The 17,951-nt window shown below is 48.6% G+C and overlaps 1 long non-coding RNA gene across 1 annotated transcript in view; it reads left to right on the plus strand.

The window, feature by feature from the left end:
- LOC308576080 overlaps window positions 1-12,971 on the plus strand; it is a 114,454-nt gene extending 101,483 nt beyond the window's left edge. Inside the window, exon 3 of the long non-coding RNA XR_014003065.1 lies at window positions 12,846-12,971. This is a non-coding gene — a long non-coding RNA (uncharacterized lncRNA). The remainder of the gene's footprint in view (window positions 1-12,845) is intronic.
- The last annotated feature ends 4,980 nt before the right edge of the window (window positions 12,972-17,951 follow it).

The raw sequence follows: 17,951 nt of genomic DNA on the forward strand, positions 1-17,951 counted from the left end.
GACATCATATGCAGTGGCAGCTGGTAGGGCAGGAGACAGAAATGCCAACAGCAGAGGGCGCCAGAGCCCATGACAGGCAGAGCCAATTAAGTCTGGTTCTCTCCCTATCCTCCTCTCTGCTAAGTTCTACAAGGGCAGTTCTGAGGTTGAGGAGAAAGCTGAGAAGCAGCAGCCCCCTCTGGAATGGGTGCACCTAAGAGGGGAGGCAGGTGGGGGCCAGTGCCCCACTTATCTGAATGCTTTCTCATGCTCACGGACATCCAATGTTTGAAGATTCAGGCAGAGGCGGAGCCAGCTGCTCCAGCACCTGGAGGGACACACATGCTGCGCACCTGGAGGCGGGGCTAGCCACCTGCAGAAGTGGGACAAGTGGCGAGCGTCCCAGGGGGGTGCTGCCTGTGGCGAATGTCCCAGGGGAGCGTGGCGATATCACCCCCCTCAGGGATGACACCCGGGGCGGACCGCACCCACTGCACCCCCCTTCCTTCACCAGTGGATTCAGGACAGGTGGTTTTTTTTAAAAGAACTTCTTCATGCAACACATGGTTAAAGTATGGGACTCACTCCCGCAGGAAGCAACTTAAAAGAGGAATAGCCAAATTTATGGAGGAGAGGGTTGTCAATGGCTACTACCGGTATGCTCCACGGAGGACCTTAAGGTCCATAAATAGCAACACCCTAGTGGTCCCAGGCCCTAAGGAAGTTAGATTAGCCTCAACCAGAGCCAGGGCCTTTTCAATGCTGGCTCCGGCCTGGTGGAACGCTCTGCCTCATGAGACCAGGGCCCTGCAGGATCTGATTTCTTTCTGCAGGGCCTGTAAGACAGAGTTGTTCCGCCTGGCCTTTGGCTTGGAATCAATTTGATTCCCTCCCCCTCTTCTTTTTTCCTTTGTCCACCTGTGATGGAACTCCCATTTGGGGACTTCCCTGGCTTTTTTCTGGCCCATGTAGGACTAGTCTGGAAAGTTAGCCTTGGTGAAGACTTGACGCTTTCATCCCCCAAAAAGTTTTTGATTTGAGTTTCCATTGAAATGAGGCTGTATTTTAATGTCTTAATGTTGTATTTTAATCTTGTTTTTAAGTTGCATTTCAATCAAAATTTTTTAATATTGGGTGTTAGCCACCCTGAGCCTGGTCTTTGCTGGGGAGGGCGGGGTATAAATAAAATTTATTATTATTACCCATGACAGCTATGATCTATTTCCACTGTCCAAGGCAATTGTGGTAGCAGCCGGCATCCGTCTGTCTTGAAAGAGAATGGAATGCCCCTCCGGGGTTGAAGTTAAGCCGCTGCTTTAGCAGCACCTGGCTGCCCAGACGACAAGACCACTGTCTCAGCCTCGCTGATGTGGTCTAAAGGAAAGCAGAGCAACACACTTGGCACCAGCTTGGCTGCAGGAGTTGCCGGAAGGAGACGCACAAGGCACCGTCCAACTGCCTTAGGGACGCCACTCTGGATATGCGTAGGGCTTACTCCTTAGCCTTTACTTCTTCTGCAAGGCAGCAGAGGTTAAGGATTGGAATTTTCCTTCTCCTGGACGAGTTACCTTCCCAGGTTAACAAGCTCCATCTGACCCTCACTCCCCTCCACAGCTATAGCTGTCAACTTACAGATTTGAAAATAAGGGACCAGCAGCCTCGAAAATAAGGGATCAGCAGCCAAAATAAGGGATTTTGGCTTAGCTTATACATAAATCCCGCACTGACGGAGCCATGCTGCTTTGGCTGTGACTGACTGTGTTTTGCAGGGGGTTGGACTAGATGACCCTAAGGGTCTACGACTCCCACCAAAGAAGAGGGGCATACAAAACTGATGAACGACGTCGAGATGGCAAAGCTTACAGGCAGAATTAGAAACCAGGAAGAGGACCTCTTTAATAAAGAATGGGGAAAGTTAATAATTTATTTGAAAAGCTATTGTCAAGAGTTACATACATTGGTAGGATTGACAGAAAACTTGTAGTAAAAATTTGAACTATGGATGGACAAGTGATTTATAAAAATAGAGTTATGAAAGGGATGCAGAGGGGGAAATCACTACATTAAGATGCTGCACTGGTTGGAGGGGATGCTAAGCAGCACGTCGGGGCTGCCGTCATCCTGGCACGAGGAGTGCACCAGAAGCCCAGAATAGCAGCAAATGAAATCCGCTCATACGTCAGTGACTGATAAGACTTGTCAACCGGTTCTTCCAAAATCTTCCTAAATTATAAAGCTCCGAAATACAGGCCAAGACAAAGCAGGTCTGGGAAGAGCGAGGCATACAATGGGCACCAGCAGTGAAAAGGCCCTGCTCTGTGTAGCTCCTTGATAGGGTGCCCACTTGCCCTCCTTCGTGAGATGGAATGCTCTCTATTGGAGTTTCCAGGTCCAGTGCAAAGACCATAAGAAGGGAGAGCAAGGACCCTGAAGTTCCCAACAGCTGTCAAGCAAACAAGCAATCACACAGGTTACCTTTGTCACAGTCAGGACGCCTATGTCCTAGCCAGGCCTGCGCCCAATCTTGTTTTTGTACAATCTTGTTTGTCCTCAGTAACCAAAATTATATTATTAACATATAAAAGCAGAAAAGTTGTTTTCCTTCTTTTGCAAGGAATCGTACAAAACAAAGTGGCACTATTAAAGAAAAGTTCCAGGGTGGCAACAGAAAGCAAACTAAAAATGCTTTTGCAGTTCATCAAAACTATCCAGCAATATCAAGTTATAGGAAAACTGGTGCTATTAAAAGTAATCGTTCTACAGTGGTCAGTGGCGTAGCGTGGGTTGTCAGCACCCGGGGCAAGGCAAGTAATTTGCGCCCCCTAACCCGTGGATTTGCGCCCCCTAACCCTAACCCCCAGATGTTGCGCCCGGTGCGGCCGGCCTCCCCTGCACCCACCACGCTACGCCACTGACAGTGGTACCTCGGGTTAAAGACGCTTCAGGTTACAGACTCTGCTAACCCAGAAATAGTACCTCGGGTTAAGAACTTTGCTTCAGGATGAGAACAGAAATCGTGCAGCGGCAGCAGGAGGCCCCATTAGCTAAAGTGGTGCTTCAGGTTAAGAACGGACCTCCAGAATGAATTAAGTTCTTAACCTGAGGTACCACTGTAGTTGGTTAATTGCAAGTGTGTTGCAGGTAGAAATACTGTTTGTAATTAAGTGAAAGCAGTAGTTTACTTGCTCAAATTAACAAATAAGAAAGTTTTGAGAATTTAAATTCTAAATTGATTACTTAATTGAGAAGGGGATACTTAGTTGAGAAGGGGACCGAAGCACTTGTCAGGAGAGCTATGAAATTCAGGTGAGGGTCAGATGCCTTGTCAATCCCAGCAGGTATATAAGAGGATGACCCGGCCTGCCCAGGCCTCTAACGGAAGGACATTTAGCCTTGCCTGAGTAAAAGCTACCCTCATTTTAACATTTGGCAAATCTACCAAATATCTTGGCAGGGATGGCTGCAATGGAACAAAAAAAACAACCATACAATTTGTTCAATTGGCAGATCTTGATATCAGCAGTTTGTGATTGCATCTCGGTGTCTTTAATGAAACCTTTGGAGTATTAATTCTTTAGCTCTCTCAAAACCCTGCGTCACAAGGAAGGAGGCAGAAAGTCCCAACCTCAGGCCAGCAGATTGCATTTCACGTTTCCATGTGTTGGGGGTCAGGTCTTCCAAAATTGTCATGAGGGACTCTGACACATGCTTAAAAATAGTTTTTAACCTTTAACCTTTTAACCAAAAAAAGCAGAGCTAGTCTAAGGGCTTGTTGTGGGGATTAAAAATGGAACAGGGAGAACCATGTCATACCCTCCAACATTTCTCCAATTAACACCCCATTCCATACTGATAATTTTGCTATTTATACCCCACATATCTGACTGGGTTGCCCCAGCCACTCGGGGCAGCTTCCAACATATATAAAAACATAATAAAACATTAGACTTTTTTAAAACTTCCCTATACAGGATTGCCTTCAGACGGGTCAGGGGGTGGATAACTCCATACCTGCCAACATTTCTCGGGTGAAAATAGGGACATCCTAAGGAAAAGTGAGGGACGCGGGTGGTGCTGTGGGTTAAACCACAGAGACTAGGGCTTGCCGATCAGAAGGTCGGCGGTTCGAATCCCTGCGATAGGGTGAGCTCCCATTTGTCAGTCCCAGCTCCTGCCAACCTAGCAGTTCGAAAGCACGAGGTGCAAGTAGATAAATAGGTACCACTCCGGCAGGAAGGTAAATGGTGTTTCCGTGCGCTGCTCTGGTTCGCCAGAAGCAGCTTAGTCATGCTGGCCACATGACCCAGAAGTGTACGCCGGCTCCCTCGGCCAATAAAGCAAGATGAGCGCCAAAACCTCAGAGTCGTCCGTGACTGGACCTAGTGGTCAGGGGTCCCTTGACCTTTACCTTTAAGGAAAAGTGGGGCATTCCAGGATCAAATCAGAAACCGGGACGGCTTCTCTAAATCATAATAATAATTTATTATTTATACCCCACCCATCGGGCTGGGTTTCCCCAGCCACTCTCTGGGACAACCCTTTGAAAATCTAGACACTTGGAGGATCTGCAGTGCACACGAGCCACTTTGAGCTCCTTGGAGAGGAAGATCAGTTAGAGTCCACAAAACACACAACCAAATAAACGCTTTGCGAAATATTTCAAATCACTTTGAGTTGCCGTGCCAAAAAGAAAAAGTGACTAGTAAGTTTAACAAGTAGCAGTAATTCTTTAGGGGAAGCCATGAGTGTTCAGGTGGCATTGCCACGCTTTAAATGTGGCCTGAAAAACTTAACCATCTGCTGCCCATTCACAATACTGTTGCCTGGCAGGTCAAAACAGAAAGACGTACAGTGGTACCTCAGGTTACATACGCTTCAGGTTACATACGCTTCAGGTTACAGACTCTGCTAACCCAGAAATATTACCTCGGGTTAAGTACTTTGCTTCAGGATGAGAACAGAAATCGTGCTCCGGTGGTGCGACAGCAGCAGGAGGCCCCATTAGCTAAAGTGGTGCCTCAGGTTAAGAACAGTTTCAGGTTAAGTACAGACCTCCGGAATGAATTAAGTACTTAGCCTGAGGTACCACTGTATCTGCAGATGTGCTCGGGGCCGTTCTGTAGATCCCCGTTCTTAAAAGGAAGGAAAGTTGCTTGGAATGCGCCGGACCTGCTTGACCGGTGGGGGCACAGCCTCCGTTCCTGGCGAAGTCTCAGTTTCGTGCTGGAATGTGGCAGCCTCTGGGGACAAGGCCATGCAGCGCTCCATCCTTTGCAGGGATGCAGAGACCGGCGGCTTTTACACGTCTGCTGCTCCTGCCTGCTGGGACTCGAGAGGGAGGGGAGGAGGGAGGAATCCCTTACAGGGCTCTGCTGTTGCCCCTGCTGCGCGTCTCCCCTGCCACCTCGGGCGTGTTAGCGCAGACCTGGGCGCCTTGCCAAGGGAAGCAGAAGCCCAGGGTCTTCCCGGCTGGCAGCTGGCCCAGAACTTCTACATAATCAGGGACATTCAGCATCTTGCCAGAATGCGGTTGTGTTTACATGCCTGGGGTCAGGGAACAGGCAACAACATGGTCCTCCCCGAGTCACGTGGCTGCACCGCAACCACCGGGGAGCCCTTAATAGCTACGCCGCTTCTTAACCCGCCAGGCACCGGGCCCAGGCAAAGGTTGCTTATTCAGTCGTGTCCAAAGCTTTAAAAAGGAGAAGGGGGAAAGGAAGATGAAATGTACTCGGAGTCAAGAGTGGATTTCATGCTCTTCATTCAGCTCATAGTGGTGAGGAGGAATGGAAGTTCCCCCAGAATGTCCGCTTTATATACATTATTTACACAATGGGCCCCACGTGATTGGCTAATTCCGGGATTCACCTGCAGGCCAATCAGGTTGCAGATTCACTTCCACCTGGAGCGGGATTGGGTGATTCTGTGGACCAATCAGACTGCTGCATTCTGGGCCCTATTATTCTAGGACCAATCAGACTGCTGCATTCTGAATCCTATTGTTCTAGGACCAATCAGACTACTGCCTTTTGGATCCTATTCAACTCAGTACAGTGCTACCTCGGGTTACATACGCTTCAAGTTACATACCCTTCAGGTTACAGACTCTGCTAACCCAGAAATAGTGCTTCAGGTTAAGAACTTTGCTTCAGGATGAGAACAGAAATCGTGCTCCGGCGGTGCGGCGGCAGCAGGAGGCCCCATTAGCTAAAGTGGTGCTTCAGGTTAAGAACAGTTTCAGGTTAAGTACGGACCTCTGGAACGAATTAAGTACTTAACCTGAGGTACCACTGTACATAACAGAAGAGAAGCTTTTGATTACTGGAAATCAAGGCACGCAGGTACCCTTGCAGACACATCGGGCTTTGGAGGCTGCCTTGTGTAGAGTTTTAACATGGTCCCACCTCCTTCAGTGTTGTCTGCACTGACTGCCAGCAGCTCTCCAGGGATTCAGGCAGCCATTGGGGATTGAAACTGCGACCTTCTTCAAGCACAGCGGATGCTTCTCCATTGAGCTATGGGGCCTTGCAAGCTCTCCCATTTATAGCTGTGGGAGATGGGCGGAGGACCACACCTTTTATGTGTGATCACGTATTGTAGGTACTGGAAATGCATGTAATATACACCTGGCGATTTTGGGCAAAGTGGGTTGGCAAGAGACAGTGTGGCACAGTCGTGACAGCATCAGAGTAAGACCTGGGAGACCAGGGTTCAAATCTCTACAGTTGACTGAACAGCCTTGGGCCAGTCATGGCTTCTCAGCATGATCCACCTCACAGGGTTGTCGCCGCCTTGAGCTCCTTGTAGAAAAAAGTTGGGAAATAAATGCAATCAACCAATAAGCAACGTGGGCTACTAAAAAGAACCATCAGGTATAATTTTGGGATGTGCAAATCTTTATGTTCTGGCTTCTCCCTGTTTCTTTTCCCCTGCATTCTTAAATTTATTTCTGCAGCAGCTTGCAATTTTCCGGCTAAGTCCTCATGAAAATTCATCGGCATTTCAGTGTCAGTTTATCCCAAGACAGACTTTTAAAAAATAAAAATAAAAATGCACTTCTGACAAATACACACATTCCTGCAAGCAAAATTCAGAGAAGTGCACATTTCAAAAGACAGCTGCATTTCAGTTTGATTCGAGAATTGCACACTATTTATTGATTTAAACCATTTGTATACCACTTAGCTACAATCATTTCTAAGCAGTGCTCAAGGATATTGGAAGTTTGGGTGCAGCTTAGCTTGTAGAAGAGGAGTTTTCATGGGGTTAAAGGAGACAGTAAAGACGGGCATCCATGTTTCCATATGATCCCAGTACCTTTAACCTATCAGATTACTTCTTTTCTCGCCTTGTTGCTTAGACTGAAACCTCTTAGGTTGCCTCCAACTCATCTCATTTCTCTCAGACCTCCAGATGGTGGGTCATCTTTATCTGCTGATAAAGCTAGCATGCCTGTTGTCTTTGTCCATTGAGTTTTCTTGGCAGGGATACTGGAGTGGCTTGCCGGTTTCCTGCTCTAGGTGGATCACATTTAGTCAAAACTTTCCACTATGACCTGCCCATCTTGGGTGGCCCTGCATGGCATAGCTCATAGCTTCTCTGAGCCCCTTCACCATGACAAGGCTCTCCATGAAGGAGAGCTGGACCATAAAGAAGGCTGATCACTGAAGAATTGATGCTTTTGAATTATGGTGCTGGAGGAGACTCTTGAGAGTCCCATGGACTGCAAGAAGATCAAACCTCTCCATTCTGAGTGCTCACTGGAAGGACAGATCCTGAAGCTGAGGCTGGGCGATAGTTGGCCAAATTGGCCGGGTCTAAAGATGTTTTTTTAAGAAGCGGTTTAATGACCGCCTCTTTCAGCGGGTCTGGGAAGGCTCCCTCACGGAGGGAAGCATTCACCACCCCACGAAGCCCATCGCCCAGTCCTTCCCGGCTAGCTTTTATAAGCCAGGATGGGCAAGGATCAAGGAGACAAGTGGTTGGTTTCACTCGTCCAAGCAGCCTGTCCACATCCTCGGAGGTAACAGATTGGAATTGATCCCATGTAACAGGACCAGACAGAACTCTAGCACTCTCCCGCCCTGGCCCTGCTCCCACGGTGGAGTCTACCTCCTTCTGAATCTGAGTGATTTTATCTGCAAACAACTTTGCAAAAGCATTGCAGGAGATCTTGGGGTCCCTACCAGGCCCCGGTGGTGCAGGTGGTTCCGATAGATTGCGAACCACCTGAAAAAGTCTCCTGCTGCTGTTTTCTGCAGATGCAATGGAGGCGGTGAAGAAGGCCCTCTTCGCCGTCGCCATTGCCACATGGTAGGCTTGACGTTGAGCTCTAACCCGTGTCCGGTCTGATTCAGAATGAGTTTTCCGCCACCAGCGCTCTAGCCATCTCAACGATTGTTTCATCACCCTCAGCTCCGGGGAAAACCACGGGGCTGTCCGGGCTCCATGCAATCGGAGAGGACGCTTCGGAGCCAGACAGTCAATAGCCCTGGTTAACTCCACATTCCAGCGGGCCACCAGGGAATCAGCTGAAAGGCCATCAACATGGGATAAGGCATCCCCTACCACTCTCTGGAAACCATTTGGATCCATTAAGTGGCGGGGGCGGACCATCCGAATCGGTCCCACCTCCCTGCAGAGGGGAAGGGTTGCGGAGAAGTCCAGTTGAACCAGGAAGTGGCTGCCAAGCCTCTAGAAAGCCTAAGGGCGATTTCGGAAAGGGATATGAGAGATCCCATCAATAAAAATAAACGGGACTCAGTAAAAAGCGCCTCTGCTTCATCTCTTCGACGCTGCATGAGAAATCCTTTTAAACACTGCATAGGTGATATTGCAACACAGTACATGTAACAAGGATGTGTTGAGAAATCATGTGGTGTACTGGTTAAGGGCTTCAGACTAGGACCTGAGAGACCACGGTTCAAATCCCCACTCAGCCACAATGAAGCTCATTCGGTGGATTACTTGTTGTTGTTGTTGTTGTTTAGTCGTGTCCACTCTTCGTGACCCCCTGGACCAGAGCACGCCAGGCACTCCTGTCTTCCACTGCCTCCCGCAGTTTGGTCAAACTCATGCTGGTAGCTTCGAGAACACTGTCCAACCATCTCGTCCTCTGCTGTCCCTTTCTCCTTGTGCCCTCCATCTTTCCCAACATTGGGGTCTTTTCCAGGGAGTCTTCTCATGAGGTGGCCAAAGTCTTGGAGCCTCAGCTTCAGGATCTGTCCTTCCAGTGAGCACTCAGGGCTGATTTCCTTCAGAATGGAGAGGTCTGATCTTCTTGCAGTCCATGGGACTCTCAAGAGTCTCCTCCAGCACCATAATTCTAAAGCATCAATTCTTTGGAGATCAGCCTTCTTTATGGTCCAGCTCTCACTTCCATACATCACTACCGGGAAAACCATAGCTTTAACTATACAGACCTTTGTTGGCAAGGTGACGTCTCTGCTTTTTAAGATGCTGTCTTACTTACTCTCAGCTTAACTTACCTCGCAGGGTTGTTGTGATGACAAAATGTCCGGGGAGGAGAACTATGCATGCCACCCGAAGCTCCTTGGAGGAAAGAAGGGGGATGACACAAATGCAATAAATAAACAAATAGTTGTGGGCATTAGCCTGGTAACATTAGGGTTGCCAGATGTCTGGTTTCTCCCGGACAGGTCCTCATTTTCGGGGGTAAAAGTTCAGTCTGGGTGGATTTTATGAATTTGCCAAAATGTCTGGGTTTTTGCAAACAGGGCCAGGAAATGTGCATTTGAGGATTTTTCCTGTCTCTTTGATGCGCCTGCATGGTGGATGTTGTTAACCAGGGGTGAAAGACCCACAACTCTGTCTCCTTTTTCCTGCTTTCCGGAGAAAAGGGGGATGCAAAATACTACTACAGTGGTACCTTGGGTTACATACGCTTCAGGTTACATACGCTTCAGGTTACAGACTCTGCTAACCCAGAAATAGTACCTCCGGTTAAGAACTTTGCTTCAGGATGAGAACAGAAATCGTGCTCTGGCGGCACGGCAGCAGCAGGAGGCCCCATTAGCTAAAGTGGTGTTTCAGGTTAAGAACAGTTTCAGGTTAAGAACGGACCTCCGGAACGAATTACGTACTTAACCCGAGGTACCACTGTACTACTATATATGCTGGTGGCAGCCTGCCTCATAATCACCTGACGCTGAAAATATGCAGTTGGTCTGGCCATTCAGATAGATCAGTCAGCAGAGCATGAGACTTTTAATCTCAGGGTTGTGAGTTCAAGTCCTACATCGGGCAAAAAAATTCTGCATTGCAGGGGGTTGGATTAGATGATCCCCATGGTCCCTTCAAACTCTACAATTCTATGATTCAGCTCTGGTTCGAAAATCTATGGAACCTCACTGTTGTGGAGGCCTTAACAAGTTACCTAAGTCCTTTAAGAAACCACCAAGCCACAGACTCATTTCACATAACGTGGCAAGGTTTTATTCACTTGGCGGATAACAATGATGCAGATTCACAAGTACCCAGCTAACGTACAGTGGTAAGGTAAAGGTAAAGGGACCCCTGACCATTAGGTCCAGTCGTGGCCGACTCTGGGGTTGCGGCGCTCATCTCGCTTTATTGGCCGAGGGAGCCGGCGTACAGCTTCCGGGTCATGTGGCCAGCATGACTAAGCCGCTTCTGGCAAACCAGAGCAGTGCATGGAAACGCCGTTTACCTTCCCGCCAGAGTGGTACCTATTTATCTACTTGCACTTTGAGGTGCTTTCGAACTGCTAGGTTGGCAGGAGCAGGGACCGAGGAACGGGAGCTCACCCCGTCGCGGGGATACGAACCGCCAACCTTCTGATTGACAAGTCCTAGGCTCTGTGGTTTAACCCACAGCGCCACCCGCGTCCCATGACATACAGTGGAACCTCGGGTTAAGAACTTAATTAATTCTGGAGGTCAGTTTTTAACCTGAAACTCTTCTTAACCTGAAGCACCACTTTAGCTAATGGGGCCTCCTGCTGCCGCCGCGTGATTTCTGTTCTCATCCTGAAGCAAAGTTCTTAACCCGAGGTACTATTTCTGGGTTAGCGGAGTCTGTAACCTGAAGCGTATGTAACCTGAAGCGTCTGTAACCCAAGGTACCACTGTACCTGCTTTTGGGGCTTGTGAAACTTTTTGGAGACAGTAGAGGAGCCAACAGCTAGTATTTGGACTGGGAAAAAGCAGGACAAACACCCTTGATAAACAAAAGGGAGAAGAAGAAAAATCAGTTTAATCCTTAAGCCACTTTGTCACACCCCGTAACATACCCACTTCTCCGCTTAATGTTTTATCAGTGCACACTGATGGCTGTCGTGATTCTGTTTGATGGCGTTTGTGTTGTTGATTAACGATGATATGATATTTTGCAGGCTTGTCGGGGTTGTATGGGGTCCTCTCCCCAACACCCCTGGGGTGTGTTTCATTCCCGTTGAGGGAGTGTATGCAAGAAGGACGGATCTATCTCACGGAAGGCCTGCCAGACGTTGACTTACTAATGATCCCCGTAAATTATGTATGTGCTAGAGTCTTAATTGGATAGCAATTGGGCATTATATATAGAGCGCTTTCCGAGATAGATTTCACTGCCGTTCCAGCCTCCTGAACAATTGCTCACCGGAGTCTAGGTTTTCTGGAAAATGCAGTTCCCAACGAAACCGGGTGTGTGTTGGGAACAAACAGGAAGCAGATAGCGATGTGCTTCCTGTCCCTCGTGCAAAGCTGGCACCAAACAGGAATCTTGACGTCTACCTAAGCTCTTGTTTTAGGATGCCCCCAAGAAGCCCAATGGGAAAGCGTCGATGTTACGCGCAGACCCTCCACCTGTCCCTATTTTCCAGGGATATTCCTGTATTTACCGAAGCCATCTTGGTTTCTGTTTTGATCCCGGAATGTCCCGCTTCCCCATGGAACGTCCCTTTTTCCATTCAAGAAATGTTGGAGGGTACAGCATTATGCAACCCCCAAGCCAAGGATATAAGTAACTATACATGTTAAGTTGTGGGTGAACATATCAGACGACACAGTGATTCTTCAGACAGCTCTTGTTTATTCACAGACCCAGAACAGAACTGAACTGAAGGGTTCAGCCAGCCTGCTTATATAGAGCTCCACTACAAGGCAACAGTAACAACTTTCTGTAACTATCCAATCACTGAACGTCACTTTCAATTCCTTATTTGCATATGTGGACCTGAGTGAAAACTATCTACAGTAGTTGGCCCAGGGTGAAAACTTCAGTACATAACAATACAGAAGACATCTGAAAGCAGCCCTGTACGGTCATACCTTGGTTGTCAAACTTAATCCATTTTGGGAGTCCCTTCGACTCCTGAAACGGTTCGAAAACCAAGGTGCGGCTTCCGATTGGCTGCAGGAGCTTCCTCCACTCAATTGGAAGCCATGGAAGCCACGGAAGCCACATCAGATGTTTGTCTTCCGAAAAACATTTGCAAACCGGAACACTCACTTCCGGGTTTGTGGCGTTCAGGAGCCAAAATGTCTGATCAGGGCCAGATTTAGGTTGGATGAGGCCCTAAGCTACTGAAGGTAATGGGGCCCTTTATATGTCCAGCTGTCCTTTGTCAACAACAAATTGTCGCTCTTTTTTGTGTTGGATATGTGCTATATAGTAATTTATAGATCTAATAGGTATCTAAAGCCATTTGCACATAACAAAATATGTATTTCATCAAAGTAATTGTTGAACTGAAATACACTTAGGAAGGAAATAATTATTACGCTCTAACTTAAAATGATTTTCTTATTCATAACAAACTTAATAATGCAAACACATTGGCATTTGGCAATAACAAAAGTTCCTTTAGAAACACAATTTACAAAGACTCATAATCTAGTCTCTAGAAACTTGCTTTACTTGCTTTTTATCTTATATTTTAGAAATGTACATCCAGGTTTTTCCCCTTTAATTTTTTTGGGGGCCCCCAAGAGAGTGGGGCCCTAAACTATAGCTTGTTTAGCTTATACGTAAATCCATCCCTGCGTCCGGGTACCAAAGTGTTCGAGAACCAAGGTACGACTGTATAGGCAAGTTTTTAAATGTTTAATGTTTTATTATGTTTTTATATCTGTTGGAAGCCGCACAAAGTGGCTGGGGCAACACAGTCAGATGGGCAGGGTATAAATAATAAATTTGTTGTTGTTGTGGAGTACGATGTCCCTATTTTCATCTGAGAAATGTTGGAGGGTATGTCTGTTCCTTCCTCCCAGCCCCCAGCCCATGAAATATTGCTGGCTACGATTTTACACTTGATACTTTGCTCTCTTCTGCACCCCCCCCCTTCCATCAGTTGCACGCTCACGGCAAAAAGCCCCTTTACTCCATCAGTACCACACACAATGTGCATTGTATATATGCACTTACATTATTAACACTTTCTGCTACCTTTCTCCTGCCGTCCCCGCTTAGTATGCAGGCCCGGTAGGCCGGTTGCCATAGCAATCCATCGGAGTCATCATAATACGGCAGGAAAAAAAGAGATCAAAAAGACTTTATTGTAATTGGGGAGGGGGGCAGTTTCAAGCGGGCGGCGGGGGAGCCACTGCTTTAACCAACCCCCTCCCTTGAAGCTTATCCAGAATTCAGTTTCCTTGCAGCGTGTGAAAGACAGGGTGCAAATAAATAAAAATACAGTGGTACCTCGGGTTACATACGCTTCAGGTTACATACGCTTCAGGTTACAGACTCCGCTAACCCAGAAATAGTACCTCGGATTAAGAACTTTGCTTCAGGATGAGAACAGAAATCGGGATCCAGCGGCAGCAGGAGGCCCCATTAGCTAAAGTGGTGCTTCAGGTTAAGAACAGTTTCAGGTCAAGAACGGACCTACGGAACGAATTAAGTACTTAACCCGAGGCACCACTGTATATGGACGGTGAAAATGCTGGTTGCCACTTAAGCAAGCAAAGTCAGTTTGTTTTGCTGTCAGACCAGCGCTGACATTTTCTCAGTGCCATGTGCTGAGAACGTAAAATGCCGGACTGGATCGGGCCAAAGGCCTATCTAAAGCGTGATGCTGCAGGTTTGATCCCCGTCAGGGGCGGTTCCTGCCATTGTGAGGGGTTGGACTAAATGATCCTCAGGGCCCCTTGATTTTATGATTCATCATTCTGTTTCCCATTCGGTGGCCAACTGGATGCCTCTGGAAAGACAGCAAGCAGGGCATGAGCAGAGGAGCTCTCTCGCTCGCTGTTGCTGCCTAGTGTGATGGCCGGGGACTCGGTGTTAAGTTGTGGGTGAACATATCAGACGACACAGCGATTCTTCAGACAGCTCCTGTTTATTCACAGGCCAGAACGGAACTGAGCTGAAGGGTTCAGCCAGCCTGCTTATATAGAACTCAACTACAAGGCAACAGTAACAACTTTCTGTAACTATCCAATCACTGAATGTCACTTTCAGTTCCTTATTTGCATATGTGGACCTGAGTGAAAACTATCTACAGTATCCCCCTGCTGGCCCAGGGTGAGAACTTTAGTACATAACACTTGGGCTCGGACTTGGAACCGGAGGAGTTTCAGTCCGCACCGGATCCTCTGCCTCAGACGGCATCTGAACCAAGTCTGGGGCCTGATCCTGAAGAGCCCCTGTCTGCACAGGTTCCTCTGCAACAAGCACCAGCTGGGCCGAGTCAGGGGCCTGAACCTGCCCTGGTTCCAGATGCGGGGATTACCTCGTTGCCTTCAGCTGGGCCATCACTTACAGCTGCTCCACTACCAGTTGGGTCAGGAGAGGTTGAGGCGGCCTCTGGGTCTGGTAACCCACCGACATCTCCCGAGCTCCAGAGACTCAGGTCTGAGAGAAGGAGAGACCTGAGTACTCGCAGGAGGAGTGCTCGCCTTCGGGCGAGACAGGGAGGTGAGTCACCCGGGGGATCAGGACTGGCCGTTACCCCATCAGAGATAAAAGGCTGCTGGATCCCGCCCCAGATTGCGGGAGCAACATTGCTGCTTGCTGCAACCTGTCTGACCTAGCCTGGTTTCCTGCCTTGGCCCTGTAGGACTGACTCCTCGTGGAATCCTTGGATTTGGGACCGGACCTGGACCGCGTTGCTCGGGTTAACCCCCGGGCCCAGCACACCTAGTGACGGGCATTGAGATGCAGAGTGCACCTGACCCTGGAGGTAATAGATAGTAATCCATGCTATTTTTCTGGAAAAAGAGGTGCCAGAACTCACCATGAACACCCTCCTCATTCTCTTAGAATGGCAATGGCACTCACCTGAGAGATGCCGGAACTGAGTTCCTGTGAGTTCCCCTGAAAAATAATAATAATAATAATAATAATAATAATAATAATAATAATAATAATAATAATATTAATAATAATAATAATAATAATAATAATAATAATTAATAATAATGGCAGTGGTCCACCCATCTGGCTGGGTTTCCTCAGCCACTCTGGGTGGCTTACAGCACATATAAAAGCATAATAAAATTTCAAACATTAAAACTTCCCTACACAGGGCTGCCTTCAGATGTCTTCTAGAAGTTGTGTAGTTCTTTATCTCCTTGACATCTGAGGGGGGGTGGGCATTCCACAGGGCGGGTGCCACTACCAAGAAGGCCCTCTGCTGGCTCCCTGGAGCATCACTTGTCGCAATGAGGGAACCGCCAGAAGGCCCTCGGAGCTGGACCTCAGTGTCTGGTCAGAACTTTGGGGGTGGAGATGCTCCTTCAGGTATATAGAAGTCCTTCACATCCTTGAATGTGCCTCATCTCCTTTTAAAGCCATCTAAGCTGGCGGCTGGCGCTGCATCTTGTGGAAATGAGTTTTCAACCATTGAACTGAGTGCTCTGCAGAGAGCTGCTTTCTTTTGCCTGCCTTGAACTTCCACGCAGCTCAGCTTCCTTGGATGCTCCAGGAGGAAATGGAGGCAACGATTGACTGAGATCGACCACTAGCTACCGGGGATCGACCAGTCGTTCGCGGTCAACAGGTTGGACATCCCTGGTGTAGCAGTTAGAAGGTCAGACTATGACTTGGAAGACCAGGGTTCAAATCCCCACTCAGCTATGAAGCCCACTGGGTGACCAACTCTGCTTAACCTACCTCACAGGGTTGTTGTGATGATGATGATGAGAAGAAGAAGAAGAAGAAGAAAAGATAGGACCAGTCATGCATCTCAAGGAAGGACAGAGACATTGGAGAGCTGCTGCCGGTCAGTGTAGACAACACTGTGTTAAAGGGACCAATGGTCTGCCTGAGTATAAGGCAGCTTCGTATGTCCCTGTTTGTTCACTCTTAAAAAGGTCCTTTCTCCCAAGTCAAAACAAGCGCTTACGCTCAGGGTTCCTTTTTGGGGTGGGGAAATCATTTAAGTTATAAGTTCTGGCGGTGAAGATTCCAGGAAAATTTGATCCATGCCACCATGCCACTTATACAGATACATTTTTGACGAGCTGAACAATTTGGACTCATGATGTAACACACTTACCGTATTTTTTGCTCTATAAGACTCACTTTTTCCTTCCTAAAAAGTAAGGGGAAATGTGTGTGCGTTTTATGGAGCGAATACAGGCTGCGCAGCTATCCCAGAAGCCAGAACAGCAAGAGGGATTGCTGCTTTCGCTGCGCAGTGATCCCTCTTGCTGTTCTGGCTTCTGAGATTCAGAATATATTTTTTCTTGTTTTCCTCCTCCAAACACTAGGTGCGTCTTGTGGTCTGGTGCATCTTATAGAGCGAAAAATACGGTATATTGCATTAGTTTTTCATGCCTTCTGAGGTATGGAGACCACTTGCTGGAGTAGTCCCGTGACTCGCAAATATATATGCATGGATCAATCCTAATGTCCAGGGTTCCTTGACATAAACTATCTCATAGCACCGTGTTGCCTGTGCATGGCCAGGGGTTTGCAACCAAACTGGTCAATGGCAGACAAATCTGTGAAAGTAAACAGAAGGGGTCAAGTGTTGCCTTCAGTTACAAAGGACCTTGTTTGTATGGGTGCCAAGTTATCTTTGGCAGCTAAGCCAGCGAGGGATTCAGCGAGGGTGGGCCGTTCGTTGGAGAAAACTGGTGGAGAGGAGGCTCCACTCCTTTTATTTACTTAAATTAACAGAGGATAAGGCAATCAGGGGCTAGCAGCTTCCATGCCCATGTGGTCCTTCCTCCACAACTGGAATACGTGTGCCTCTGAATGACAGTTGATGGAAACTGCAAGCAGGGAGAGTGCTGCTGGGCTAAAGTCCTGCCAGTGGGCTTTGTTGTTGTGCTGGTCCCGGGGGGGGGGTGTTACCGTGAGGCGTGGTCAAAGTCCGGTCCTGGGCCGAGGGTCTGGAGACTGTCCACTAGGGGGAAAGCGGGGTCCAAAGCAAGAAGCCGGGCGTGGTCGGGAACTCCAGAAAGACAGGTCTGGGTGCTGGCAGAAACAGGTTTCCAACGTCGTTGCTCCCGCAACCTGGGACTGGGCTGACTGGCCTTTATCTCCTCTGAGGCCAGGGGAGGTCCCAGCCCACAGGTGACCTGCCTCTCCTGGCCTTAAGGCGAGCACTCCTCCTGAGAGAACCCAGTTCCCTCCGCCTCTCTGCCCTGAGCCTCTGCAGCTCAGGAGAGGCTGGAGGGTTACTGGACCCTGACAGGGCTGGGAGAGGCGCACCTGCAGGCAATGGATCCTCAATCACCTCTGGAGCCAGAGTGGATACATCTGGTGTCTGCTCCTGAGGATCCAGCCCAGGTGCAGGCCCTTCAGATTCAAGCCCCTGCCCCAGCTCAGCCGGCCCTGGAGGCGGGGACTCCTGTGCAGTGGCGTAGCGTGGGTTGTCAGCACCCGGGGCAAGGCAAGTAATTTGCGCCCCCTAACCCGTGGATTTGCGCCCCCTAACCCTAACCCCCAGATGTTGCGCCCGGTGCGGCCGGCCCCCCCTGCACCCCCCACGCTACGCCACTGCTCCTGTGCAGGCTGGGACTCCTCAGATTCAGCTTCTGAATCAGATTCCCAGGCCA

Source organism: Podarcis bocagei, assembly GCF_964188305.1.
Source record: "Podarcis bocagei genome assembly, chromosome: 16".
In the NCBI taxonomy this organism is placed as follows: domain Eukaryota; kingdom Metazoa; phylum Chordata; class Lepidosauria; order Squamata; family Lacertidae; genus Podarcis; species Podarcis bocagei.